Raw genomic sequence first — 13152 nt, 5'->3', positions numbered from 1 at the left:
CCAACCTTCCTTCCGAGGAGTGGCTGGTGGGTTTGAACCGCCAGCCTTCTGGTTAGCAGTCAAGTGCTTTAGCCACTATGCTACCAGAGCTCCTATTCAACTCATAGCGACCCTTCCTTGGGTTTCCGAGGCAGTATCTCTATGGAAGTAGATTGCCCAATCTTCCTTCCACAGAGTGGCTGGTGGGTTTGAACCACCAGCCTCTGGTTAGCAGTCAAATGCCTTAGGCACTGTTCATTGTCCAATTCTCACATGTATATGAGGCTACTGAAAATACCATGCCTTTGGTCAGGTGCACCTTAGTCTTCAAAGTGACATCTTTGCTTTTGAACACTTTAAGGAGGTCTGTTATAGCAGATTTGCCCAATGCAATATGTCATTTGATTTCCTGACTGCTGAAATCCATGGGCGTTGATTGTGGATCCAAGTAAAATGAAATCCTTGACGACTTCAGTCTTTTCTCCATTTATCATGATTTTGCTTATTGGTCCAGTTGTGAAGACTTTTGTTTTCTTTATGTTGAGATGTAATCCATACTGAAGGCTGCAGTCTTTGATCTTTGTCAGTAAGGGCTTTAAACTTTCTTCACTTTCAGCAAGAAAGGTTGTGTCATCTGCATATCACAGGTTGTTAATGATATTCCTCCAATCCTGATGCCACATTCTTCTTAATATAGTCCAGATTCTCAGATTATTTGCTCCACATACAGACTGAATAAGAGGTGAAAAGATACAACCCTGACAGACTCCTTTCCTTGTTTTAAGCCCCACAGTATCCTCTTGTTCTGTTCATATGAAGCTCTTGGGCTATATATAGGTTCCACACGAGCACAATTAGGTGTTCTGGAATTCCCATTCTTTCAATATTACTCATAATTTGTTATGATCCACACAGTCAAATGCCTTTGCATAGGCAATGTAACACAGGTAAACATCTTTGCTTTCAGCCAAGATCCATTGGGCATCAATAATGATATCTCTCATATGCCCTCATCTGAATCTGGTTTGAATTTCTGGAAGTTCTCTGCAACCATTTTTTGAATTATCTGCAACATTTTACTCGCATGTGATATTAAGGACAATGTTCAATGATTTCTGCATTCTGTTGGATTACTTTTCTTTGGATGGGCGCAAATATGCATCTCTTTCTATCACTTGGCCAGGTAGCTAGCTGTCTTCCAAACTTCTTGGCATAAACAATTGAGTGCCTCCATAGCTGCATTCATTTGTTGAAACATGCCAATGGGTACTCCATCAGTTCCTGGAACCTTGTTTTTTCATCAATCCCTGCAGTGCAGCATGGACTTCTTCCTTCAGGACCATCGATTCTTGATGGTATGCTGCCTCCTGAAATAGTAGAATGTCAACAACTTCTTTTCGGTACAGTGACTCTGTGTATTCCCTCCATCTTCTTGTGATGTTTCCTGCATTGTTCAATATTTCATTCATAGAATCTTTCAATATCACAGCTTAAGGCTTGAATTTTTTCTTTCAGCTTGAGAAATGCCAAGCACGTTCTTCCCCTTTTGATTTTCCAAATCCAGATCTTGGCACATTTCACTGTAATACTTTGTCTTCTAGAGCTGCCCTTTGAATACTGCTGTCCAGCTCTTTTGCTTCATCATTACTTCCACTTGCTTTTGCCACTCTCCATTCAAGAGCAAGTTTCAGAGTCTCTTTTGACATTCATTTTGGTCTTTTCCTTCTTTTCTGTCTTCTTAGTGACCTTTTGCTTTCTTCATGGATGATTTCCTTGATGTCATTCCATAGCTCATCTGGTCTTTGGTCATTGGTGTTCAACATGTCAAATATTTTCCAGTCTCTAAATTCAGGTGGGATAAACTCAAGGTCATATTTTGGCTCTTGTGGACTTGTTTTAATTTTCTTCAGCTTTAACTTAAACTTGCATCTGAGCAGTTGATGATCTGTTCCACATGTGGCCCCTGGCTTTGTTCTGACTGATACTGAGCTTCTTTACCATGTTTTTCCAGAGATGTAGACAATTAGATTCCTATTTATTCCATCTAGTGAGGTCCACATGTAACACTGCCATTTGTACTGTTTAAAAAAGGTATAGTCATTGGACATGCAAAGTTCTATTCTGTAATCTCCAGCATCAGTTCTGTCACCAAGGCTGTATTTTCCAACTATCAACGCTCTTTGTTTCCAACTTTCACATTCCAATCACCAGTAATTATCAACACATCTTGATTCCATATTTAATCAATTTCAGACGTCAGAACTTGGTAAAAATCTTCAATGGCTTCATCTTTGGCTTCAGTGGTTGGTGCACAAATTTGAATAATAGTAGTATTAATTGGTCTTCCCTGTAGGTGTATGGATATTATCCTGTAACTGACAGGTGGTTAGTCACCTTATTTAGACGTAAGATTTTAAATTGAAATGTACTAAATTCATATACAATTTTGGACCATTGAAGAGAAGTTTAGTGTCTGTGTCTATACGTTTAATGTGCTTGATACCTAAGATACATAAAATTACAATAAAATTGTAGAACTACAGGTTCATTAAGTATACACTCAGGTTTCTATACTACAGATAACTGAACTACTTAAAATAGAAATTGAATCTATAAATGAAGTTGGAGATGTTTACCTAATAAGCCCAAACTTTATTCACCACCACCACCACCAGTGGTGTCGGGTCAGCTCCTACTCATGGTAACTTGTGTGTGTCTGAGTAGAATGTGCTCCTTGACGTTTCTGATGGCTGATTTTTCAGGACTACAAGGCCAGGTTTTTCTTCTAAGGTGCATCTGAGCGGACTTGAACCTCCAACCTTTCAGTTAGCCAAGTGTGTTGCTCGTTTTTACCCCCCAGGGACTCCAAACATTATTCAAAGCCCCTTTAAAAATAATTGTTAATATTTGCTAGACTTCTAAATAGACTAGTGAGATTTATGAGCTAAACCTAGAGTCTAATACTGAACACTGTGGTAGATAAGGTTGTGTGTCAACTTGGCTGGGCCTGGTTGAGTGGTTGGGCAGCTGGTGGTAGTTATTCCCCATGATGAGACTGGCAATCAACTCCATGGTGGGATCTACCACAAGCAGCTGAGTAGCTGCTTTAGGGATGTGGGCTGCTTTAGGGATGTGGTCTGCTTCCCATATGTAAGAAGCATCTTTGGGAATGGTCTCCAGCTTATGGCACGCTTGAACCCTGCATGTAGCCATGTCGTTGTTCAGTAGCCTGCTGTGCTCTGCCAATCTTGGGACTTTTAATGGACTTGAATTAATGGTCTGCTGTGTGGTTTGGTAATATCGGGACTGTGCCTTATTACTTGTCAATTACTTGTCAGCCTCAGCAGCTAGCAGCTGAATGAAGAAAAGCCTCCAGTTTCAGCGGGCCAGGAGCAGGAGGTAGAGCTGAAGCCCAAGGCTGAGGGGCTTTCACCCAGCCCCTTTGAGCTCTGACTTAAAGCCTCCAAATTGTAAGAATAAACTCCTGTTTGTTAAGGCCATCCAATTTGTGGTATATTTTTGTCAGAGTGGCATCAAATAACCAATATGAACACCAATTGTTTAAACCAAAAATAAATTAAGAAGCAGTCTTTTGGACATACTAAAGGAATACTATGCAACACTAAAGAATAATGCAGAATCTGCAAAACACTGCATAAGGTGGATGAACTTGGAGGACATGCTGAATGAAGTAAGTCAATCACAGAAGGATAAATATTGTATTAGTTCACCATTATAAAAAGTCAAGGGAAGGTTCATATATGGAAGGAAATTTTCTTTGTTGGTTACTAAGGATAGGAGGGAAGGGGAGGGAATACTGCTAGATAGGTAGAGACAAGTATTGATTTGGGTGAAGGGAAGGGCAATGTACCAAAAGAGAGTGATCACCATGGTGGCACTGAGGAAGAAGAAGACACAGAGAGGTACACAAGAGATACAGACAACAAAGATAAACTCTTTTACATATGCGGTACTGCATTGTCAGTGAAAACAAACATTAATCTATGGTTAAATAAGTGGTTAGCTAGGCTGAATGATTAGGTATGTCTAGGCAAAAGGGAATATATCCATGACCATATACAAGGTTGACAGAAGATATCTCTGCCTACATATTTGTATGTGTTGTAAGAATGTCCAAATAAATAATAGAGCTCACAAAGAGCAAAGTTATGATAACTTTTTGGTCACAATCAACCACCCTGAGGGAGTGAATAGTTGGACCTGTGAGCTCGGGACCATGGTAGCAGGGGACATCAAGCTCAATTGGCATAACTTACTGCACAAAAACATTGTGTTTTACATCCTACTTTGTTGAGTGGTGACTGGGGTCCTAAAAGCTTGCAAACAGCCATCTAGATGCAATAATGGGTCTCTCCTTGTCCAGAGCAAAAAACAATGAAGAAAACCAAAGATGCGTGGAAACAATTAGTCCAAGGGACTGGTAGCCATGTGATCCTCAGCCTATATGACCATGAAACCAGAAGAACTAGATGGTGCCTGGCTACCACTGTCAACCATTCCGACGATGATCTCTGTAGGAGATCCTAGATAAAGTGGGAGAACAATGTGGAACAAAACTCAAAATCATAAAAAAAGAAAAAAAAAGACAAGGTTTGCTGGTCTGATGGAGCCTGGTGAGACTCCTGAGACTATGGCCCTAGCTGCCTTTCAGGTCTAGAACTGAACTCACGCCTGTGGCTTCCAGCCACACAATAGACAGGCATATGGGGTGGACATTTACATCAGGTAAGTACACTCCTTGGAGTGATCAATCATGAGAGAACAGAAGGGCAGTGTTTGCACAGGGAGACAGCTAGGAGGGCAGGAATGCATAGGAGGGAAGGACACAGAGAGGAGGTAATGGGGAGGAAGTACGAAGAGAGCTGTTACATTGTGGGGATTACAGTCAATGTCATGAAACAAAATGTGTATGAACTGCTGGATGGAAAATGAATTTACTCTGTAAACTTTCACCCAAATCACAGAAAACATTAAATAAATAATAAAGGTGGTGTAAAGGAGCCTTGGTGGTGCTGTGGTTTTGATTTTAAAAGTGTTGTGTAAATGGTTAAGTGCTCAACTACTGGCTGAAAGTTTGGTAGTTTGAATCCACTCAGAGGTACCTCACAATACAGGTTGGTGATCTGCTTCCAAAAGATTAGAGCCTCGAAAACCCTAAGGAGCACAGGTCTACTCTGTGGGTTTGCTAAGAGTTAGCGTTAACTCCATGGCAACTGACAACAAAGAACATCAACAAAGTTACCATAAAGGACTCCTAAAACTTCCTTCAAACACAGCCCAAGATGTTTGAAAATGTCGCCATTTAGGACGTTCAAAAAGTGTTGTAGTATCATGACCTAAGACCTGTGATGGTTTAGGTTATGTGTCAACTTGGCTAGATCATGATTCTCAGGGGTTTGCAGAGATTATGTAATCCTCCTCCATTTTGTGATTGGACATAAGCAGCCAATCACTTGAAAGGGGCGTTTCTTTGGGAGCGTGGCCTGTATCCAGTACATACGGACATTCTGGAAAAGCTCACCCTCTCTAGCTCCTGCCTCTGACCTCCAGTTCTTGGAACTTGAGCCAGCAGCCTTCCATCTGACCTGCTGATTTGGGGTTTGTCAGCCCCTGCAAACTTGTGAGCCGGTGGAAGCCTCTAGCCTGACATGTGACCCCTGGATTTAGGACTTGCCAGCCGCAACAGAGTGAGCCATTTCCTTGAAGTAAATCTCTCTCTCTGTCTCCATATATATACATATAATGTATATATAATTTCACTGATTTTGTTCCTCTGGACAACCTAGCTTAAGACAGGGCCCATTAACAGTTGTGAAGTGTATCAAAATTGTTGTTGTTGTTAGGTGCCATCCAGTCAATTTCTGCTCGCAGCAACCTCCTGTGCCAGAGTGGACCTGCCCCACAGTGTTTTTTAGGCCAGCAGGGCTCCTTAAGTGAATCAATAGAACACTTCCATTACCATAACTTTACATATATTTGGGATGAAAATGTATCCTTCTTTAGATCTCGAGAAGATCGATTCAAACTGTTATCTTTTATTGTTGTTTGTTTGTTGAGAGCAGACAGCTACTTTAAACATTAAGAAATCCAATATTTATCAACATTTTCAGCTGAGAACTTGAGCCAGTGCTTGGCTTCTGCTAATGGGACATTCCCTCCGTAATAGGAGCTCTGGTAGCGTAGTGCCTAAGGCATTAGACTGCTAACCAGAAGGCTGGTGGCTTCAAATCCACCAGCCACTCCTCGTAAGGAAGACTGGACAATCTACTTCCATAGAGATACCACCTCGGAAACTCAAGGAGGGGTCACTATGAGTTGGGACTGACTCCACAACAGTGAGTTTGGTTTTTTGGTTTTGCCTCTGTAATGTGCCTGAAGATGAACAGAACCAAAGGCCATTTGATTGTTTGCAAAGACCACAACACTTACATATTTTGGAATCACATGTACTTTAGCTAGGCTTAGAAGGAAATAGCCTCTTAAGACTCACATTTTTTTTTTTTTTTATTTTGCTTTATTTTTCTGACAAAACTTATCTTCAGAAATGTGGTTCATCCCGGAAGACTTACCAAAGCAGTGATCAGCAGGATGTCTAAGAAAACATGATGTCTGATGAACAACTGAGCTGTAATCTGCAGTATTTATAGGCACGTAGCTTCATGTGAGCTCTATTTAGGTTTTGAAAGCTTCCAACCAAGTCTCCAGCCCATGTGGGGAAAGCTAGCACCGAATATCTGTTGGGGTATCCCAAGCAGATGCCTACGGACAATTGCTTTCCAGTAACTCCTCTTTGTTACACACCTATCTCTGGAGCATGTTCGATCCCAGTACTCAGAGCTATTGGCCTGTTTAGATTGAAAAGCAAGAGAAAGACAGCATTGTGTCTTCCATTGCAACCTGCTCCGTGGCAGGCAGTTTTCCTGTTGCAATGTTACAGAGTAGCCCTGCAAAACTCAGAGGTCCTACAAATGGTCACTCTGTTACTGCAGAGGAGACTACCTGGTGATCTAGAAGACAAAAGTCCCGTTTTATTCTGTGTGGCCAAAACCCAAACTTAAGTACTGAGCACTTCTAGGAAAACTGTAACATTTTAAAAGATTATTTATTGTAGTCTAATGGATTGCTGCTAAGGTCCCTGAATGGTGCAAATAGTTTGAACTCAGTTGCTGCTGCTAACTAAAAGATTGGTGATTCCAACCCATCTAGCGGCTCTGTGGGAGTGAAGGCCAGGCCATCTGCTTCTTTAAAGATGACAGCCTAGAAAACCCTATGAGGCAGTTCCTCTCTGTCACATGGGGTCGCTGTGAGTCAAGATCAACTCAATGGCACGTAACAACAGCAACAAACTAAAACAGTCAGCAATTCAAACCTACCCAGCTGCACTGCGAAGGAGAGGCCTGGTCATCTGCTTCCATAAAGGAAACCCCACCGAACGGTTCTACTCTGTATTGTGTGGGGTCTGCGTGAGTCAGAATCAAATCAATCGTTGGATGTGCTACAGTTCCGTTAAAATGGCACCAATGGTTTGCACTCCACGACTAACCAAATGGTTAGCAGTCTGAACCCACCCAGCAGTGCCATGAAATAAAGGCCTGGTGACAAACATTCCAGCGAAGGAAACCCTAGGAAGCAGTTACACTTTCTAACACGTGGTGCCACCATGAGTTGGAATAGACTAGACAGCAACAGGGTTTTTTGCTTGTTTATTCATTTCTATTCATTCTTACTTTAAATGTATCGTGGTTAAAAGAAAAAGGCTACATTAATAATGTGAAGACATTTTCATCAACATATGTCTAAAATGCCTTTGAAAACCCTGGTGTACAGCTCATTATAAAAGACAGATTTTTCAAAAGGTTAATATTTATTTTTTAAAAGAATGATTTCTTAACTTATAGTTTTAAAACCGTAATAACTGCCCATGTCTTCAAACGGCCTTCCTTTTATTGGGGAGCTGGAATCTTTTGGTTGACTAGATCTCCTTGATGTTAGTCCGCATGGATTGTTTGGCTTTATTTGGTACCACCGGGACTCCTCCGAAGTTATCACAAGCCTCAGTTTAATACACAAAAAGAGAGGCTTAGAACATGTCACCATAATACTGTTAATGTTTTCCACATTTATGATTCCAAGGTCAAAGGCAAACCTCTTATTGTATTAATAATAGCAAAGCAAAAATAGGCTTTGTAGTTGTGAATTTGTGGTTTTAAAGAATAATTTCCCTATGTTTTTATTAATTCAAGCCATCCACTGAGCCACTCTAGGAATCTATTATGTATTCCTATGATATATCTCATATTGTACCTTTCACTTTGGAAGACGACGAGAATGGATATGCGTGTGATTCTTTACAGCCAGCAACGTAGGATATTTTCTTTGTTCAAAAGTGATATCGACTTATGATGTTAAAAGTTACTTTTAGTAAAACAAACCTTAGAACTGCCTAGTGGAGTAGTTAAACATGTTTTCCTCTACTCATTTTTTAACATAGCAGCGGGTACTGAACATTTCTTAGCATTCTTTCCTCCTGAACTTAATGGTTTCATTTGTCATGCGTTTTGTTAGCAATGTGTTTTTTTTAAATTGTTTTATTGGGTTTGCATTTAAGAAATATCAATCAAATAAGTTAGTTTCATTTTAAGAAATAATAAATATCTTGCCTCCTCCTCTCCTTTGGTAGGTGAGTTATATGGCATAGGGAAGCTGAGAATTCAGACTCAATCCATGATAACTTTCTCCTAAAACAAATAGAATAATCCTATTTATAATGTATTTCCTATTTATAGGGTCATAATGTTTGACTTGTAAGGAATTACTTCAAGTGTTCCTCAATTAATGTTCTAGAGATGTTGATTGGTACGTTATCTTCCAGATAGTTTGAGAGCACTGGGCTAACAAGACCTTAAGAAGTTTCTTGACCAAGTCCCAGAGCGATACACAGAGCCGTTAGGAGTATGGACTTCATAAGCTGGGCTTTGATTTCACTCTTGACTCGACTACTTACGAAATTGATCTTGGGCAAGTCACTCGATTGCCCTGTGCCTCATCTGTAAAGTGGAGCTTGAAGTAAGACTTCTATCTCAGGGTAGTTGGAAGGATGACTTGAATTGATATATTCAAAGTCCTTAAACAGAGGCTGACACAAAATGAGAAACTTCTAAGTATTAGCTGTTGCTACAATTAAGTCTCCAAAGAGGACATGAAATGGTCAGCGTTTTCCAATCTATTTTATTCATTCCTTCCTTTTTTCCACTCATTCTTAGAAGCAGCTCCTGGATGAGCATTCTATGGAAAATCGTCCCAGGTCACGCTCTTAGGAAGCAGACTCTTACATGCAGGGCATCAGAGGTGTTCTGGGGAGTCCGTGTTCTGGGGAGATCAACAGCCTGGGAGGTTCTCCAGACTTCCTTGTCCAGAGTTTTTTCTGCTATCACTCTTCTCAATCGACTAATAATAATAACAGCAAATATTTACTATGTATACAACACTGTCTAAGCATTTCACACATATTATTTTATTTCATCCTAAGCACACCCATATGGATGGTACTACAGAAGCCTTATTCCATTTTACTGATGGTGAAACTGAGGCTCAAAAAGATGCAAGAAATATTCCCAAGGTGTCACAGCTTTGAAACAGTGAAGCCAGCATTGGAACCCAGGCTATCTGACTCCCAAGTCCATGCTTTAGCCATGACCGGACTTTGCTTTAACTAACATTCCATGTTATCTGTCTCCTGTATATATTTTTGCCCTAATTTTAAAACTTGGTTTATGTTTTCTCTGAATAATATGAGAAATGCTTTCTTTATCCTTTGGAGAAATTCAGCAAGGCCTTGACCCCCAGGGTGAAGTCATGGTCTTAGGTGCTAGGGTTGGACATACTAACCCTGATCGCCCCACAACGGCTCACTTGAACTCATAAGAAGCACAGTCCACCTGTGACACTTTGGCAACTGGGAAACAAGATTCTACTGTCATGCCTTAGGTATGGTTCTTATCCTTAGTTCTCATGCTGGGGCCTCTGGCTTTCTTTTGGATTCAAACCCATTCTCTTATGCCACTGTAGACAGCCTTGAATGAAGGAGAGTTTGAGAGTTAATTGGTTAAGTAGAGAAAGAAAAAGGAATTGCACCCGCATTTCCTTGGGCTATGTATTTACTGCTGCCTAGCTTTATTGGGTATTTGCTAATTCACTTTGTGCTGGCTTTAAAGATAGGACTAGATTTCGGGATAGCCTATAGAATGACTGCAAGGATAACATCATTTATCAGTTTATCACTGTAGGCTTCCCCCAAATCTTTGCTTACTCTTAAGAATACATATTTTGAGATCATAAATTTACTCATTTCCTTCACTCATTTGGGAACTCTGGTGGCATAGTACCTAAGGCATTTGACCGCTAACCAGAAGGCTGGCAGTTCAAATCCACCAGCCACTCCTCTGAAGGAAGACTGGGCAATCTATTTCTATAAAGAAATCGCCTCGGAAACCCAAGGAGGGGTCGCTATGAGTCGGAATTGACTCGATGGCAGTGAGTTTGGTTTTTTTTTTTTTGGTTCACTCATTTATTCACTGTTCTCTGATTGCATGTCTACTGTGTACCAGGCACTGTTCTAGGTACTGGGGGTATAGCAGGGAGCTAAACAGACAAATGTCCCCACTCTCAGAGAACTTAGATTCTGGTGTCCTGATATGCAGGCACCCAGGAACCAAAAATAAAGCCAGAATCAAATATATCAAGAATATCTTAAGGCATCAAAACATGGAGAAATGGCAAAAACAGGTTTCCTAAATTTTGTTGTTGTAGGTAGCTGCATGGAGTGAGGTCCAGCTTATGGTGACCAGAGAATCTAAGATCACAGAACCTACAGAGCACAGAGAACACGACAGAATACAAGGAAGGAAACAGTGTCTGGTCCTGTGCCCTTTTCGTCATCATGGTATGCTAGAGTTCATTCTCACAGCCATTGTCATTTGAGTGGCCTCCAATCTAGGGGATTCACCTTCCAGCACTGTATCAGACTATATTCTGTTGGGGTCTGTAGGGCTGTCACTGGCTAATTTTCAGAAGTACATTTCCGTATCTTCCTTCCTAGTCTGTCATAGTCTGGAAGCTCCACTGAAATGTGTCCACCATGGATGACCCTGCTGGTATTTGAAAGACTGGTGGTATAGCTTCCAGAATCCTTGTAACATGACAGACAGATGAGCAGTGGACCTAAACTTTATTGTTGTTGTTGTTATGTGCCGTTGAGTCAAACCAGACTCATAGCGACCCGACCCCTCCTTGGGTTTCCGAGGCAGTATCACTATGGAAGTAGGATTGCCCAACCTTCCTTCCAAGGAGTGGCTGGTGGGTTTGAACCGCCAGCCGTCTGGTTAGCAGGCAAGTGTCTTAGCCACTATGCTACCAGAGCTCCCGGACCTAACTTTAGTGAATTTTAAATGGTTACATTTAACAAATTGGTGTTGATACCACAAAATGAGTAAAATAACTGTGTTTAATCTCTTTAGGAAGGAGCCCTGGTGGTGCAGCGGTTATATGCTCAGGAGCTAATTGAAAGGTCCGTATCCGCCTGCTACTCTGCAGGGCGGGGGTGGGGAGATGTTGTAGTCTGCTCTGTAAAGATTACAGCCTTGGAAACGCTCTGGGGCCATTCTACTCTGTCTGCTCTAGGGTCGCCAGGAGTTAAAGTCAACTCAATGCCACCAGTTCGTTGCTTTCTTTTTTTTCTTTTCTCTTCAAATCTCTTTTAGAAATAACTTCAAAAGTGAACATTAGAGGCCCCAGCTTGAGCCTTAAGGGGATTCTACGGGCCTCCCTGATACTCCCACTTCAACCCACTCCAAACTCACGCTGTGCCTAAACCTCAATTAGAACTCAACCAACTCACCTGCCCTTTCTCACCTAAAATAATGAAACTTCTTGTTGCCCTCTCAGCCTGTGTTCAGGGTCAACCTCTTAGACACAGTTTGTATTTCTTGAGACTAGATTTTTCAGTTTGGAGTCCCTCAAAAAAAAGAAAGAAAACACCAAACTCACTGCCATCGAGTTATTTCTGACTCATAGCGACCTCTTTTGGGTTTCCTAGGTGGTAAATCTTTACAGGAATAGATTGGCCAGCCTTCCTTCCGCGGAGCAGCTGGTGGCTATGAACCACCATCCCTGGGTGGTGCACATCGTTAGTACCTTTGCTGCTTGGTGAAAGGTTGGCAGTTCAAGTCCGTGCAGAGGCTCTTCGGAAGACAGGCCTGGTGATCTGTTTCCAAAAACTCAGCCATTGAAAACCCTGTGGAGCACGGTTCTACTCCGACACACTTGGGGTTGCCAGGAGTCGGACTGAACTTGACGCTAACGGGTCTGGTCTTCTTAGGTTTTAGATTGTTTAGTTTCAGGAGTCTATATAAAATAGTTGTGTCAACATTAAAATCTTATGTCAAATCAGATAGACACAGAGTTGCAAAAAAAATTTATTTTAGATATGCAACCATATGTGTCTCTGTCTCAAGCTGGAACCAAGCCCTAAAATGAGACATGTGAAGTGGCTAGGATTTTACCCCCTCATTTTCTTTTCTTTATGGCCTGTAATGTTGGTACATGATAACATTGAATACTTGTTTCCTTTTTAGTTACAAATTTAAAAAATGACACTTAACAAGGCCAGTCACTGGACTTTGAGAGATCATTTTAAGGCAGGAAATTGAAAATACACAAATATTTAGGTGTACAACTTATTAATAAATGAAGATGTACTTTTTTTTTTTGCTAGTAGTTGTGCTTGTCTTTGCTTCTTTCGTTATCCGATCAACACTAAAATATAATTAAGTTCTTTGGAAAATATAGTACCTCAGAATCATAACCTTTTTTCTCTTTTTCTGGAGATGGAAGGGGGTTTAGATGTTTCTTCCTTGGTCCCACTCCTTTTACAAATGGAGAAACAGGGCCAATATGCATGGAGTCAGTTGTCTTTTAACACATCTGATTATTTTTTTAATGGGCAGAATTTTATTTAAGGTCTGTCTGAAACAATCCTCATATCTTACTAAAACCTCCTGTATTAAACATCAACTCATCTGAGTGCCAGTGAGCTTGGTAAACAGTCAGTAAAGGTGAAGTTTGAAACACTTGAAAACTGTACCTCTCGGGTCT

The sequence above is a fragment of the Orycteropus afer genome, unplaced genomic scaffold (genome assembly GCF_000298275.1).
Source record: "Orycteropus afer afer isolate SDZICR_OR568_19922 unplaced genomic scaffold, OryAfe1.0 scaffold00038, whole genome shotgun sequence".
NCBI lineage: Eukaryota > Metazoa > Chordata > Mammalia > Tubulidentata > Orycteropodidae > Orycteropus > Orycteropus afer.
Note: the sequence above shows the minus strand (reverse complement) of the source record.